Consider the following 14,584-nt stretch of genomic DNA (forward strand, 5'->3'; position numbering starts at 1 on the left):
AATGAACAATGTCCCCTCCCTCCCCGATTTAATACAGACCCTCACTGTTGTTTTAAAGCTGCATATAGATGAAGATGAAAATATTAGTTTGTTGTACTTTTTTCTACCAACAGAGTAGAAATTCATTTTCAAATAAATTTTATATTTAAATCAAGAAACAGGTTCAATGGGAAGCTCTTAAAAGTGCCTATAAAAAAGGGGAAAATTTAAAAACTTTTGGTCATATTAGAATAGGCTATCATTCTAATATGACGTCATTCGGGATACTTTAGCCAAAAGTATTTAAATTTATCGGTTTTTATTTGCACTTTAAAGAGAATCGTTCAACGGTAGATAAAGTTGACTTTCTTAAGCATAGTTACCGGAAAGAGAGGAGACAATGGCCTGTAAATTAAACTCGTTCCCAGAGTTTAATAAATAAACTCTCTCATTCACACACAAAGACGATATTTTGCTTATTGGCTTTGATTATCGTGAAATTAAATATTATATTTACCTTTCTCTGTCTCCCTGTATTTATATTGATATAGAGGTCAGCTGAATCTTAGTTTCCGATTTTGTACGTATCACCCTCATCCTATCTCAATATTTACTACCAACTAAAAAAGCTTCAAACTTCAAAAAAAATCAAAATTTGAAAAATTAAAATTTTGAATGTATTCTGTATTATAACTTGTCTTATTATTTATTTTTAGATTAATGATGATGTAGCTGAAAAAAGCTTTTGAAATAGTTGGGTTATCTGTCGTACAACTTCGGAAATTAAGGAATAAATGGGAAAACAATTTTCAGTTGATCGATATAGATACTTGTGGTAACTCAACAGTGAAATTAAATAGAAACAAAATTCAAGACTTAAATATTTTCTTTTGCAAGAAAGTTTCATAATTTCTTTTTTTACATCAGTGGCTACGAACCTGAGAGTCAACTCCCCACCCTTTACTTTAAATTTTAGTTTAAATTTTAGGGTACCCTCCCTCAAAATTGTTTTAAACCTTCTAAGGACCATTTACCTTTTGTAATAATCATGGTGGTAGGAGGAGTAACATTAAATGCTCTAAAACTATGGGTATTTAATAATAAATCTAGGAAAGCCGAAAATGCTGCTGAAATGTCATGTGTGACGTCATAAAAATTCATCCCTTTTTGGGGGTTTCCTTTCCCACTTCTCCTCTAATCCTCTAATTCTTATAACGTCACACGTAACATTTTAGCAGCATTTAGGCTTTCTCAAAAATCTTGGCTTGATTTTACATCTTTAATCTGCTTTATCATTATTAAATTTAAATTTGTTTATCAATATTGTATAATTTTCTTATACATTACTATGGGATAAGCCACTAGAGGCCTCTAGGGGCACTTGAGGTGGGTGTTCAGTTCAGTGGTTGGCAATACCATTCAATACAGACAGACACACACAAAGATAGACATCCTGTTATTTTTATAATTGGTTTATTAAGATAGAATTATGAATATCTTAAAATTTATTTTCTTTAATAAAGATTAAATCAAAGCAAGCCTACCTAGACTGCTTAAAATTAAACAGCTACAATTGTTTTGTTGATTCCGACAATTCCTTGAAAAAAAAATAAAATTTTTCTTGTAAAATAAGTGCAAAAGTAACAGAGATAAAGGGATAAAAATATTAAAGACAGCTTTCCGCGGACATAGAAATGTTCAATTATAAGATTAAAACCAGTTTTGTTAGCCAAAGGGTCTCCCCACCAACATGTCCAACATCCAACATACAGGCTTTTATTGGTGATTTTGGTCTCTCAGAAAAGAAGCTTTTAATGGCGCTTTTAAAAACAGGCCTACCATTGGTCAATTTTAATATATGTACATGCCATTGGTACTTTAGTATGTGTATTGGCCCATTATTTGTCATTTGTTTTGTATGGCGAGATTTTTAAAAGCGAAGCTTTTCTATAATTAGGGTCGGTACGTCCGTACGTCCGTCCGTCACAGAGAGATAGCTCTTTTCGTTAATTTAGGCATTTTAGATTTCAAACTTTGCATGGTGATTCCTATAATAGTTAGGTACGATTTAGAAAGCGTAGCAACTCTATAAGCATTACCAGAATGTCCGTACATCCATTTTAAACATGTTGATTTTTTTACTTTTTAAGAACAAATTTTTATGTGATCTAATCATCCGATTTACCTGATTTTTGGTATATTGATTCCTGGGACATCAAAGTATAATGTTATAAGCGAAGCAACTCTATAATCAAGTCCTAAAAATGTAAGTATGTCCATAAACATTATCCTGTATCAAGCAGTTTTTTAACAAATTTACTTAGAATTTTACTTTGACTCTTATACATTTATATTCTGTCTATTCAGTTCTGACACTATACAAGTATTAATGTCCGTTTGTCCTACCGTTTCAGTGCTTCGCTTTTATGGATGTTGTCATCCTTGTTTACTATAAAAATATTTTTAAGGCTAGTTATGCTACATAATACATCAATAAAATTATTGTTTTATCCTTGTTTCCCTGGTACAAAAAATCATGGAACACTTTTCTTTATGAAAATCCAATAATTTCAATAATAACAAGAGATAGTAAAATCATTTATCGGCATTTATTTTCAAAAGAAAAATAAAGAGTTGAAGGTGCTTAGTTTAAACCTTAGAATTACTATCAGGGATCTGAAGGGATAAGACAATAGCCGACAAATTGATATACAGCCCCAATGATGTTACACAGAATTACCCCTTCTATAGCGTAAACGTTTAACACTCAACTTAATAAACCAACCAATCACTAAAGTCCCCGAAGTTGGTAAGACAACAAATCAGAAAACGTTACTGTAAAACTTGGGGGGCTAGTGTAATAAACAGCCCAATGTCCCCTCCCTCCCTGTTTAATATACTTCCTAAAAAATTTAATCGAATCTTTACTATAATTAGAGTGGGTCCGTCCGTCTGTACGTAACGGATAGCTCTTATTGTTAATTTAGGCATGCTATCATTGTCCTATCGATTTTAAACTATGCACGATAATTCTTATAACCGTTAGGTACGATTTATAAGGCGTACCAACCCTATAATCGTTAACAGATAGTTTGTACGTCCATTAAAATCATGCTGATTTTTTGTATGCTATAACTATCCTATTCACCTAATTTTTGGAATATCAATTCCTATAAGAACAAGGTATTTTTTACTATTCGCGGAAAGCTGTATATAGTATGATGCGATATATAACTATTTTCAAGTAGGTCATAGTGACCTTTAAATGCGAATTTCTTTATTATTTATTAGCTTTACTACATAAACTACGAGAAATTACCAATCAATTATCAATAAATCTAAAAAAAATACTCTTTCATATATGATAAATGGAATGGAAGGCAAAAGTTTCAACTTTATATGTGTCCAAAAGCAATTGTTGAATGTTTGTAGAGGCATCTAAACAAATTTGGAAGATAAATGACCTTAATATTTAAGATTTAAGCAGGGATCTAAAGGGATAAGACACTGGCTGATAAATTGATGTACATCGCAATGATGATACACAAAATTCCCTCTTTTATAGATTATAATTATTAGTTGAAATGTTTGGATACTCAACTTAATGAATCAACTAATCCAATGCATTAAAAGTCCCCAAAATTGTTATGCCAACGAATAAGACGTTATTAAAAATCTTGGAGACTAGTGTAATAAACATCCCATTGTCCCCTTTTTTCCTGGATTTAAGCCAGGTATTAAACTAGCAAAAAAGACAAACAAATATCAGGGAGAGAGGGGACATTTGGTTGTATATTACACTAGTCCCCAAAGCTTTACAATAACGTTTTCTTATTCGTTGCCATGCCAACTTAGGATATTTTTATTGAATTTTGATTTGTTGGTTCATAAAGTTGAGTGGCCAAAACGTGATTTACAGAAGGGGCAATTTCGTTTATCTTAATAGGGATGTACATCGATTCATTTGCCTTATCCCTTTAGATCCCTGAATACCCTATAAAACTGGAAGCATATAATGTTAAAAGAAGTTTATATCGACTTTTCAGCATTAAAAAAGAGATAGCTAACAATATTTTGATATTTTGCTAGAATTTGTAGGAAACATTATCTTATATTATAACAAGGATGACAACATCCATTAGTAGGGAAGCACATAATGCCATGTATCAGGAAACATATGAAAAACACACTAATAATTTATAGTGCCGTTAAATAAAAGACATCATAATACTATACTAAAGAAAGTCCAGTATACATTTTAATTAACCAATGGTGAAATGTATACTGGTCTATAATTGGTCGTTTGTATCGTATGATGGCATTTTTATAGGCACTAAAAGCTGCTTCCACTTATAAGTGAGCATAAATGGTTTAATTCACAAAAAAAAATCTACACAAAAAAAACTACAGGACAACTTGGATGTTTCTTTCCCCCTTCTGGTGGAAACTGGGAGAGAGAAAGACCCAAAGTCCTTTAGAGTTTTATCTTTGTTATGCCAATAGCTTATTATAGACATCGAAAACTTTGGTTTAGCATTTGGTCACCTTGAAAGCATCCCACTCATGTGAACATTGTCTTATGTCGATATAATAGGAGAACAAATGTCTATCAGGAATCAACAATTGTAAAGAACAATATTTTTAAAAATCAGCAAAAAGGTTTGAAGTGATTTTACTGTGAAAAATCTTTTCTTTTTTAAATGTAAAGTTGTTTATAAGGTATTCATATCATACATGAAAAATACAATAATCTCTTAGATTTCTTGTAAAGCTTCCCAAAAAATGGAAAACTCAATCAATTAAAAAATCAAAGATCTTAATTTTTAGACAATTTTTCTGCTCTTTAATATAAAGTATCCGGCCTAGTTTTGGAGAAGCTATATGTTTTCCTCCTACCATGACGCATATTAAAGATATATATAAAGAGAGCAAGAAACATTTTCTGAAAATTAGATAGATAGATAGATAGATAGATAGATAGAGAGAGAGAGAGAGAGAGAGAGAGGCTGAGAATTCGAGACAGCGAGAAAAAGAAAAATAGATCAAGAGACAGAAGATAAAATCTCATAACAAAGCATCATAAATCATTTCTTCTTAAATATTTATGCCAACCCAGGTTACTTTACCATTTCCTATTCAATATGGTACACAGACAAGTTTTGGAATATGTAAAGAAGACGAAGTTTTTCTGAACAGGGTCAGAAATTTTCTTCCAAAGATGGGCTAAGTACGAACTATAATCTGGGCTGAATTATGTGGGTTGAATCCTGTGTGGGCTGAAATCCTTTAGAATTTGGAACCCAAGGTTGCTTTATCATTTGAGTATTGAATTCTACTGATTTGCTCCAAACTAGTAATCTAAAAACTTTTTTGTATTCATTAGAAACCGATAATATCCGGTGGATAAGAACCGGTTCTCATCCATACAAAAAAAAACTATGTCTAGCATCTCAGGGCTAAAAAAATGGTTTTAATCTATAATTGCACATTTTATATCTGCAGAAAGCTGTTTATGATATATAGGTAGAAATAACTATTCTATCATTAATTTTTATTGACTGAACGATAAATTTGTTTATTAGCAATGGGTTTGAATAACAATTTATCATCCATTGTCTTATCTCTTCAGATTCTTACATTTTTAGATTAATGAACATATGAAATTATTTTTAGATATATTTGTCTACGTTCCAATGCTAGAAAAGAAATAAGCACTAAACACACAATTTGAATAAATGAAAAATTATTTTTCTAAACATCTTTGACACAATACATTTAAACTTTTATGATACATATTTCTTGACAAACAATCTTTAACAAACTGCATTTTCAAATGTACAAAAAGTACACGACAAAATAAATGCATTAAAGTAAGGTGTTAGAAAGAATTGAAATAGATATGTGCTTAAACGAGATATTCTTTTCAAATGGGGGCGGGGGGGGGGGGTTAACCCAGCTATGTAGATATCACCCCAAAGTAGAACAATTCATATATTGAGATTTGGAATATGAAAACAAAGTAAACTTTTTCAATAAAATATGTTAACTTATAAAAAGGGATGGTAACTTGTAATATTGTTTATTAGTGTTCTTACGTAATTTACAGCATTTAAGTAGGTTTTGGCGTGTTATTTTATTTGAATCTTTGAACTCAACAAAGCATTTGTAATATTTCATGAAAAAATGCTTAAAATTACAAAGTTTTATTCATAGAATACCATGGTGAAACTTAATTTTTTAGTTGGTACAATTATATCAAACATAAAATTCTTAAAAAACTATTTATAATCACACTGCAGAAAGGTGCTTAGAATCACTTGCTCTCGTTCGTGCATATTCCCTTTTAAATTGAATAGCTAGTGGTAAATTTACTGAGTAAAAAGGCTTTGATAATTCCCAGCTATTTATTGAAATATATTTCGGTGGACATTGCACCCTCTTCAGTCTAAATGACATAAATCATATTAATTTAATTTACATATTAAAAGATAGGTAAAAATAAAGAAATTTGTTGAATAGCTAGTAGTTTGACGTTCTTGAGTTTTTTCTTTCACCTTTGTATAACTAACTTAAATGTATTATCTAAATACAGTTAATTTTTATTTTAAAAATCTTTTTTTTTAGTTTCCTTAATGTGTAATTTTTAAGATACAATAAAGTACATAAAATATTAGAACTGGATATTATTCTTTTAATCCAGGAATCTAAAAGGGATAAGACTATGGCCGATTTTATTGCCCAAACATGATACATTAAACTACTCCTTCTAAAGATTACTATTAGTGGTTAAAACTTTAACACACTCAACTTAATGAACAAACTAATCAAAATTCAATAAAAGTTTCAAAGTTGATGAGTCAACAAATAAGAAAACGTAATCATAAAACTTTGGGGACGAGTGTAATAAACAGCCCAATGTCCCCTCCCTTCCTGCTTTTAAAGCATATTCTCCCAGATCTATATTGATGATAAAGTATATCTAAAGTTGGGTTCTAATATTATTGTATACCATGAAATAACAGTAAAACACATATATGACCGAAAATTTTGTATTATTCAAAATTTTTCTAAAATTCTAATAATAATTTCTACAATCATAATTAATTCGTATTGAGCTAGCGGCTACTCTCTTAGAAGCTTTCAGGGGCACTTATGGATGGGGAAAGGTGACCCAACCCCCAATTTTCAATTAAAGTTTTAGAAAAAAAAATTAAAAAATTTTTTTTGCAATGGAATTTTTTTTCTAGGGGTGATACATTTTAGGTGGGTGGATATATCCTCTTCCAAATTAGGTATAAACATTATCTTGCTTAATCCTTATACTAAAGTAACAGGATGTCTGTGTGTCTGTCTGTGTGTACCGAAGGATCTCGCTAACCGCTAAACCGATCGGGTTCTCCTTAACAGGGTAGATTCTCATATGTCCTGGGAAGGTTTTTAACTATTTTGGGGGAGGGTACTACCACCCTCCCAAGAAAAATGACAAAAAATTGAAATTTTAAAAAAATTATGGGAGACTTCAACGTCAAATAAAGAGGTATCGTACGTAAAAAATTATCGTAGAAACTTTAACAAACAAAAACATTTAAAGTGCCACTAGAGGCCTCTAGGGGCGTAGCCGCTAGTAATAATAAGAGCAACGGACAAAAATATCTTTATACTACTATTTATTCTTTTAGTACATGTGTTTTTTTAAACTGAAAATTTGATAAAAATGGTTGATAATAACATCACCAAACAATAAATAATTGTTCTTAAACTTCTTTTGTAACAAAAAGGTCAAGATAGTCACATTTCATACAATACTAATTGTAGTGGGTTTTAAAAAATTCTCCACAAGGGCTAGGTCTTGAGCTGTAGTGTTCTGGAGAGGTGAGTAGATTCAAAATTCAATAAAAATTTCTTGATGTCATTGATTGAGCATTAATTGGACTATTTTTATAATAGTTGTTGACCAAAACTGAAGGGTTTATATTGAAATAGTAAAGCGATTGTTTTTTTGTTTTTGTTTTTTAAATCAACCCTTATTCTGAAATGTTATAACTGATAATGAAAGACTTCCAACCCCGCCACAAAGTGATGGATGAGAATGTATTTTCAAATTTTACACAAGGGGGTCAATTTCACTTCTTTTAGAACTTGTTAAAAGAAAATATGCATTGCTTTAAACTTTAAAACTGAGAAGAAACATTTCGGGAATAGTCCCTTTCGTAGCAACGCCTCTTAAGGGGTGTTTCGACGTATTTTTACAGTAGCTTTTTATAGGTTAGGTAAATTTAGGTGAAGTATTGTCCCGAAGGATTAGGCAATTGGCCCCACAGGATTAAAGCCCCTCACAGGGGCTATAAATAGGGGTAAAGCTACTGTTAAAATACGACGAAACGCCCCTTAAGAGGCGTTACCACAAAAAGAAATATACCCAACATTTCTTCAGAGATCTATAGCCATTAATGATGTCATTAGAAATGCGTTACAAGTAAAACCAATGAAGCAGTTTATAGTGCCTAAGAAGATTGTCGCATCCTATTATAAACAGCTTTCCGCGGATAAGAAAATGAAAAATTATTAAGTAATTATTTATATTCTATTACATAACCCTATATCCATGTTTAAAAAGACAATATTGCTCTACGTAGGATTATTCTATTACATATCCCTGTATCCATGTTTATAAATTCAATATTGCTCTACGTAGGATTATTCTATTACATATCCCTGTATCCATGTTTATAAATACAATATTGCTCTACGTAGGATATTCTATTACATATCCCTGTATCCATGTTTATAAAGACAATATTGCTCTATGTAGGATTATTCTATCACATATCCCTGTATCCATGTTTATAAAGACAATATTGGTCTACGTAGGATTATTCTATTACATATCCCTGTATCCATGTTTATAAAGACAATATTGCTCTATGTAAGATTATTCTATTACATATCCCTGTATCCATGTTTATAAAGACAATATTGCTCTACTTAGGATTATTCTATTACATATCCCTGTATCCATGTTTATAAAGACAATATTGCTCTACTTAGGATTATTCTATTACATATCCCTGTATCCATGTTTATAAATACAATATTGCTCTACGTAGGATATTCTATTACATATCCCTGTATCCATGTTTATAAAGACAATATTGCTCTATGTAGGATTATTCTATCACATATCCCTGTATCCATGTTTATAAAGACAATATTGCTCTACGTAGGATTATTCTATCACATATCCCTGTATCCATGTTTATAAAGACAATATTGCTCTACGTAGGATTATTCTATCACATATCCCTGTATCCATGTTTATAAAGACAATATTGCTCTACTTAGGATTATTCTATTACATATCCATGTACCCATGTTTATAAAGACAATATTGCTCTATGTAAGATTATTCTATTACATATCCCTGTATCCATATTTATAAAGACAATATTGCTCTACTTAGGATTATTCTATTACATATCCCTGTATCCATGTTTATAAAGACAATATTGCTCTACTTAGGATTATTCTATTACATATCCCTGTATCCATGTTTATAAAGACAATATTACTCTACGTAGGATTATTCTATTACATATCCCTGTATCCATGTTTATAAAGACAATATTACTCTACGTAGGATTATTCTATTACATATCCCTGTATCCATGTTTATAAAGACAATATTGCTCTACGTAGGATTATTCTATTACATATCCCTGTATCCATGTTTATAAAGACAATATTGGTCTACGTAGGATTATTATATTACATATCTCTGTATCCATGTTTATAAAGACAATATTACTCTACGTAGGATTATTCTATTACATATCCCTGTATCCATGTTTATAAATACAATATTGCTCTACGTAGAATTATTCTATCAAATATCCCTGTATCCATGTTTATAAAGACAATATTGCTCTACGTAGGATTTTTCTATTACATATCCCTGTATCCATGTTTATAAAGACAATATTACTCTACGTAGGATTATTCTATCACATATCCCTGTATCCATGTTTATAAAGACAATATTGCTCTACGTAGGATTATTCTATCACATATCCCTGTATCCATGTTTATAAAGACAATATTGCTCTACTTAGGATTATTCTATTACATATCCATGTACCCATGTTTATAAAGACAATATTGCTCTATGTAAGATTATTCTATTACATATCCCTGTATCCATATTTATAAAGACAATATTGCTCTACTTAGGATTATTCTATTACATATCCCTGTATCCATGTTTATAAAGACAATATTGCTCTACTTAGGATTATTCTATTACATATCCCTGTATCCATGTTTATAAAGACAATATTACTCTACGTAGGATTATTCTATTACATATCCCTGTATCCATGTTTATAAAGACAATATTACTCTACGTAGGATTATTCTATTACATATCCCTGTATCCATGTTTATAAAGACAATATTGCTCTACGTAGGATTATTCTATTACATATCCCTGTATCCATGTTTATAAAGACAATATTGGTCTACGTAGGATTATTATATTACATATCTCTGTATCCATGTTTATAAAGACAATATTACTCTACGTAGGATTATTCTATTACATATCCCTGTATCCATGTTTATAAATACAATATTGCTCTACGTAGAATTATTCTATCAAATATCCCTGTATCCATGTTTATAAAGACAATATTGCTCTACGTAGGATTTTTCTATTACATATCCCTGTATCCATGTTTATAAAGACAATATTACTCTACGTAGGATTATTCTTTTACATATCCCTGTATCCATGTTTATAAATACAATATTGCTATACGTAGGATTATTCTATCACATATCCCTGTATCCATGTTTATAAAGACAATATTACTCTACGTAGGATTATTCTATCACATATCCCTGTATCCATGTTTATAAAGACAATATTACTCTACGTGGGATTATTCTATTACATATCCCTGTATCCATGTTTATAAAGACAATATTGCTCTACGTAGGATTGTGACTATTACATATCCCTGTATCCATGTTTATAAAGACAATATTGCTCTACGTAGGATTGTGAAGGGTCTAAAGATTAATTATCCTCTAGTAAGAGAGGATGCTTTTAGAGGAGAGATAGAAAGATATATCACAAAGATTTTTCAAGCGAAGGTTTTCTCTAATTAGGGTCAGTGCTTCCGTACAGATAGCTTTTTTCGTTAATTCAGGCATGTTTGAACTATCCTTTCGATTTCAAACTTTACATGATGATTCCTATAACAGTAAGGTACGAGGTAGCAACTCTATAATAATGATTCTTAGGACAACAAGGTAATGTTTTATAAGCGAGGCAACTCTATAATCAAATCCTGAAAAAAAGTATATCCTTTTATTGTTTTATTGTTCGCTTGTCCTTCCTTTTGATTTTAGAACTTCGCTTTTGGATGTTGTCATCCTTGTTATTTGTATGATGTAGGTTAGACATCATAGAGAGAGAGGGTATAATGGGCTGTTTATTACACTAGTCCCCAAAGTTTTATAATAACATTTTCTTCTTTATTGGGTTAACAAATTTTGGAGTTTAATTGAATTTTGATTGTTTGGTATGTTAAGTTGAGTGCCCAAACCACAAATTTTAATCTACAGAAGGGGTAATTTTGTGTATTAACATTCGGGATGTACATTAATTTATCATTTATTCTCTTATCCCTTTAGATACCTAGGTAGATATATGTTTTTGCTAAACACGCCAAATATTTTGTTAACTCCATGCATGAGCATAAAATTTTAAATCCAGAAGGGGGGGGGGGGGATTACAGGGATATTGACAGATCAGAATAGTTGAACTGAAATGTTGTAAGATTGTTCACACATAGCTTCCTTTAATTTATTAAATTTTGATAAGGTGGCCCAAACCAACCTAACTACCTCATCAATTACCTCATACAGGCAAAGTTGATGTCCAAACACCTGGGGCATTAGTTTAAGTAACACCTATCAGCCAAGAAACTCTTTGATTGCACGTGCTTTGGCTGGAAGTCCTAACTGTGCAACTTTACTAACAAGCCCTTGGATAAAATATATGCTTACATTTTATTAAGTTAGATTATACGATACAAATAGTTAACCATCTTAAGCTAATATTATTCAAGCTACCTTTAAATTATTCAATTTGACTTAATAAGAGCATTTGACTACAAACCAACACCCCCAACTTTACAAAATTACGCAAAAAAGATGGACTGTCCCAGTTTTGAGCAAGACGATTCCTGTGACGTCAAATAAAAAGGGAAGGGGGGAAGAAAATATCTTCCCTTTTCTCCCATCTCTTTTGAAGATATTTTCTTCCCCCTTCCCTTTTTCTTTCCCGAAACGTATATGACGTAACTGGAATCGTCTTGCTCAAAACTGGGACAAAAGGGGGTTCGTCAAAAGATGACCCTTTAAAAGTTTTATTAACATTTAAAAACGAAATATATAGCAGAAGAGTGGAAGTAAAAAAGTATAATAGTATAAACTACCACTGCTATTGATGTGAAAACCCGTGTATTGAAGTAATATTTTCTAACACTAATTATTCTTACATGTGTATTTTTGTTTCTTTCACCACTTCTATATAAATCGGTGTGCATATAATGCCGCATAATTTTTGTGTGCTATTTCTGATAGTTAATTTAGGTATGTTAGAATTATTCTAGTGATTTAAAACTTTAAAATGATTCCTGTAACAGTAAGGTATACTTCTTTTTTAAGCAACTCTATAATCCTTAATGTAAAATCTGTAAGTTGAACATAATTAACTTGTCTAATTTGTGGAAATTATAATACACTTATTGAATGTATGGCAGTTTTTTTGGTATAAGTGCTATCAAGATTGATTCTATCTTAGAAAAATGTATATTAGAATAATATTTTATATTATACTGAAAAATGATTTCTTCAAATATGATGTTTTTTGTCCAAATGTCTTGTTTATTTAAACAAGTTTTTGTTGAACTAACAAGTTAAAAAAAAACTACCTGACCACTAATCTATCTAGAGTTGTCTTTGGTTTCTACCTATTCCATGAATAAGTGTTCTGGTGTACTTTTCTATAGACTGTAGGTAAGGGGATTGTTAATAAAAGTTTTAGTTGTGATATAAAGTACTAGTGGTTACTACTGATGACACCCTTTTTTTATTTTAGATTTAAAAAGAGTAAGTAAAATATTTCAGTTATTTTTAGGGGGGGGGGGAGATCTGCAATATTTTTTTTTTAATTACCTCTTGGGGCAAAGCCCCTGGTGGCTAGGGGCGAAGCCGCTAGTTGTTAATAAAGAGAAAAATTACGTATTACTATTAGGGAATGTCATACTCATTAACTGATTAAAAGATTTTGGATATTTATTTTTTAACGAAATCAATACATATCCTTTATTCTGCAGACTTCCGTATTGGATTGAGACAAAAGTGGCTGATAAATAAACATATAATGGATAATCTCTATATATACTGTCAACCTTGAATCAAGGGGTCATATATCAGGGATCTAAAGAGATAAGACAATGGCCGATAAATTGATGTACATCCCCAATGATGATACACTATGTTATCACATCTGTAGATTGAAATTAGTGGTTGAAAATTTTACTTTTGAACACTAAACTTCATGAATCAACCAATTAAAATTCAATAAAGTCCCAAAAGTTGTTAAACCAACGAATAATAAAACGTTATTGTAAAACTTTGGGGACTAGTGTTCAAATAGCCCAATGTCCCCTTCCTCACTGGGTCAAATATAAGAACAAGGATGACAACATCCATAAAAGCAAAGCTATGAAATGGAAGGACAAACGAACGTTTACACAAGTAGATTGTCAGAACTGAATTAGCAGAATATTAAATGCATCAGTACAAACAATATTGTAAGTAAATTTGTTGCAAAACTGCATAAATAGATGACACTGTTTAAGGACATACTTACATTTTAGGACTTGTTTATAGAGATGGTTCGCTTATAACATTGTACATTGTTGAAATAGGAATCAGTTTTAAAAAAATCAGAAGAATCGGATAATTTTAACATACAAAAATTTATTGTCAAAAAAGTTAAAAATCGACAAGTTTAAAATGGACGTAAGGTCATTCTGGTATTGATTAGAGTTGTTACGCTTTCTAAATTTTACCTAACTACTACAGGAATCATCATGCAAAGTTTGGAATCGATAGGACAATTCTAACCTGTTTAAATTAACGAAAAGAGCTAACCGTGACGTATTACGGACGGACGGACCGACCCTAATTACAGAAAAGCTTTGCTTTTAATAAATGTGTCTGTAAAACGAAGTACATCACAATCTAATATTGCAAAAATCAAATGCTCTTACTAAGTCAATGCCATTTCATATATAGAGATTTCTTAATAATTAAGAACAATTTGACTTAATGAGAGCATTTGACTAACAACCAACACTTATACCTCAACTGTCTATCTATCTATCTTATCTGTCTATCTATCTATCTATCTATCAAAATATATGATGATATGTGAACAATTCTGGTTTCCAATTCAATATGACAGCTACTAGTGCACACACAAAAAAAAACATTATCCCACAAGCTTCAAGTTGAGTAAAACGTGTCACCC

The sequence above is a fragment of the Acartia tonsa genome, chromosome 2 (genome assembly GCF_053477335.1).
Source record: "Acartia tonsa isolate MP-2025a chromosome 2, ASM5347733v1, whole genome shotgun sequence".
In the NCBI taxonomy this organism is placed as follows: Eukaryota; Metazoa; Arthropoda; class Copepoda; order Calanoida; family Acartiidae; genus Acartia; species Acartia tonsa.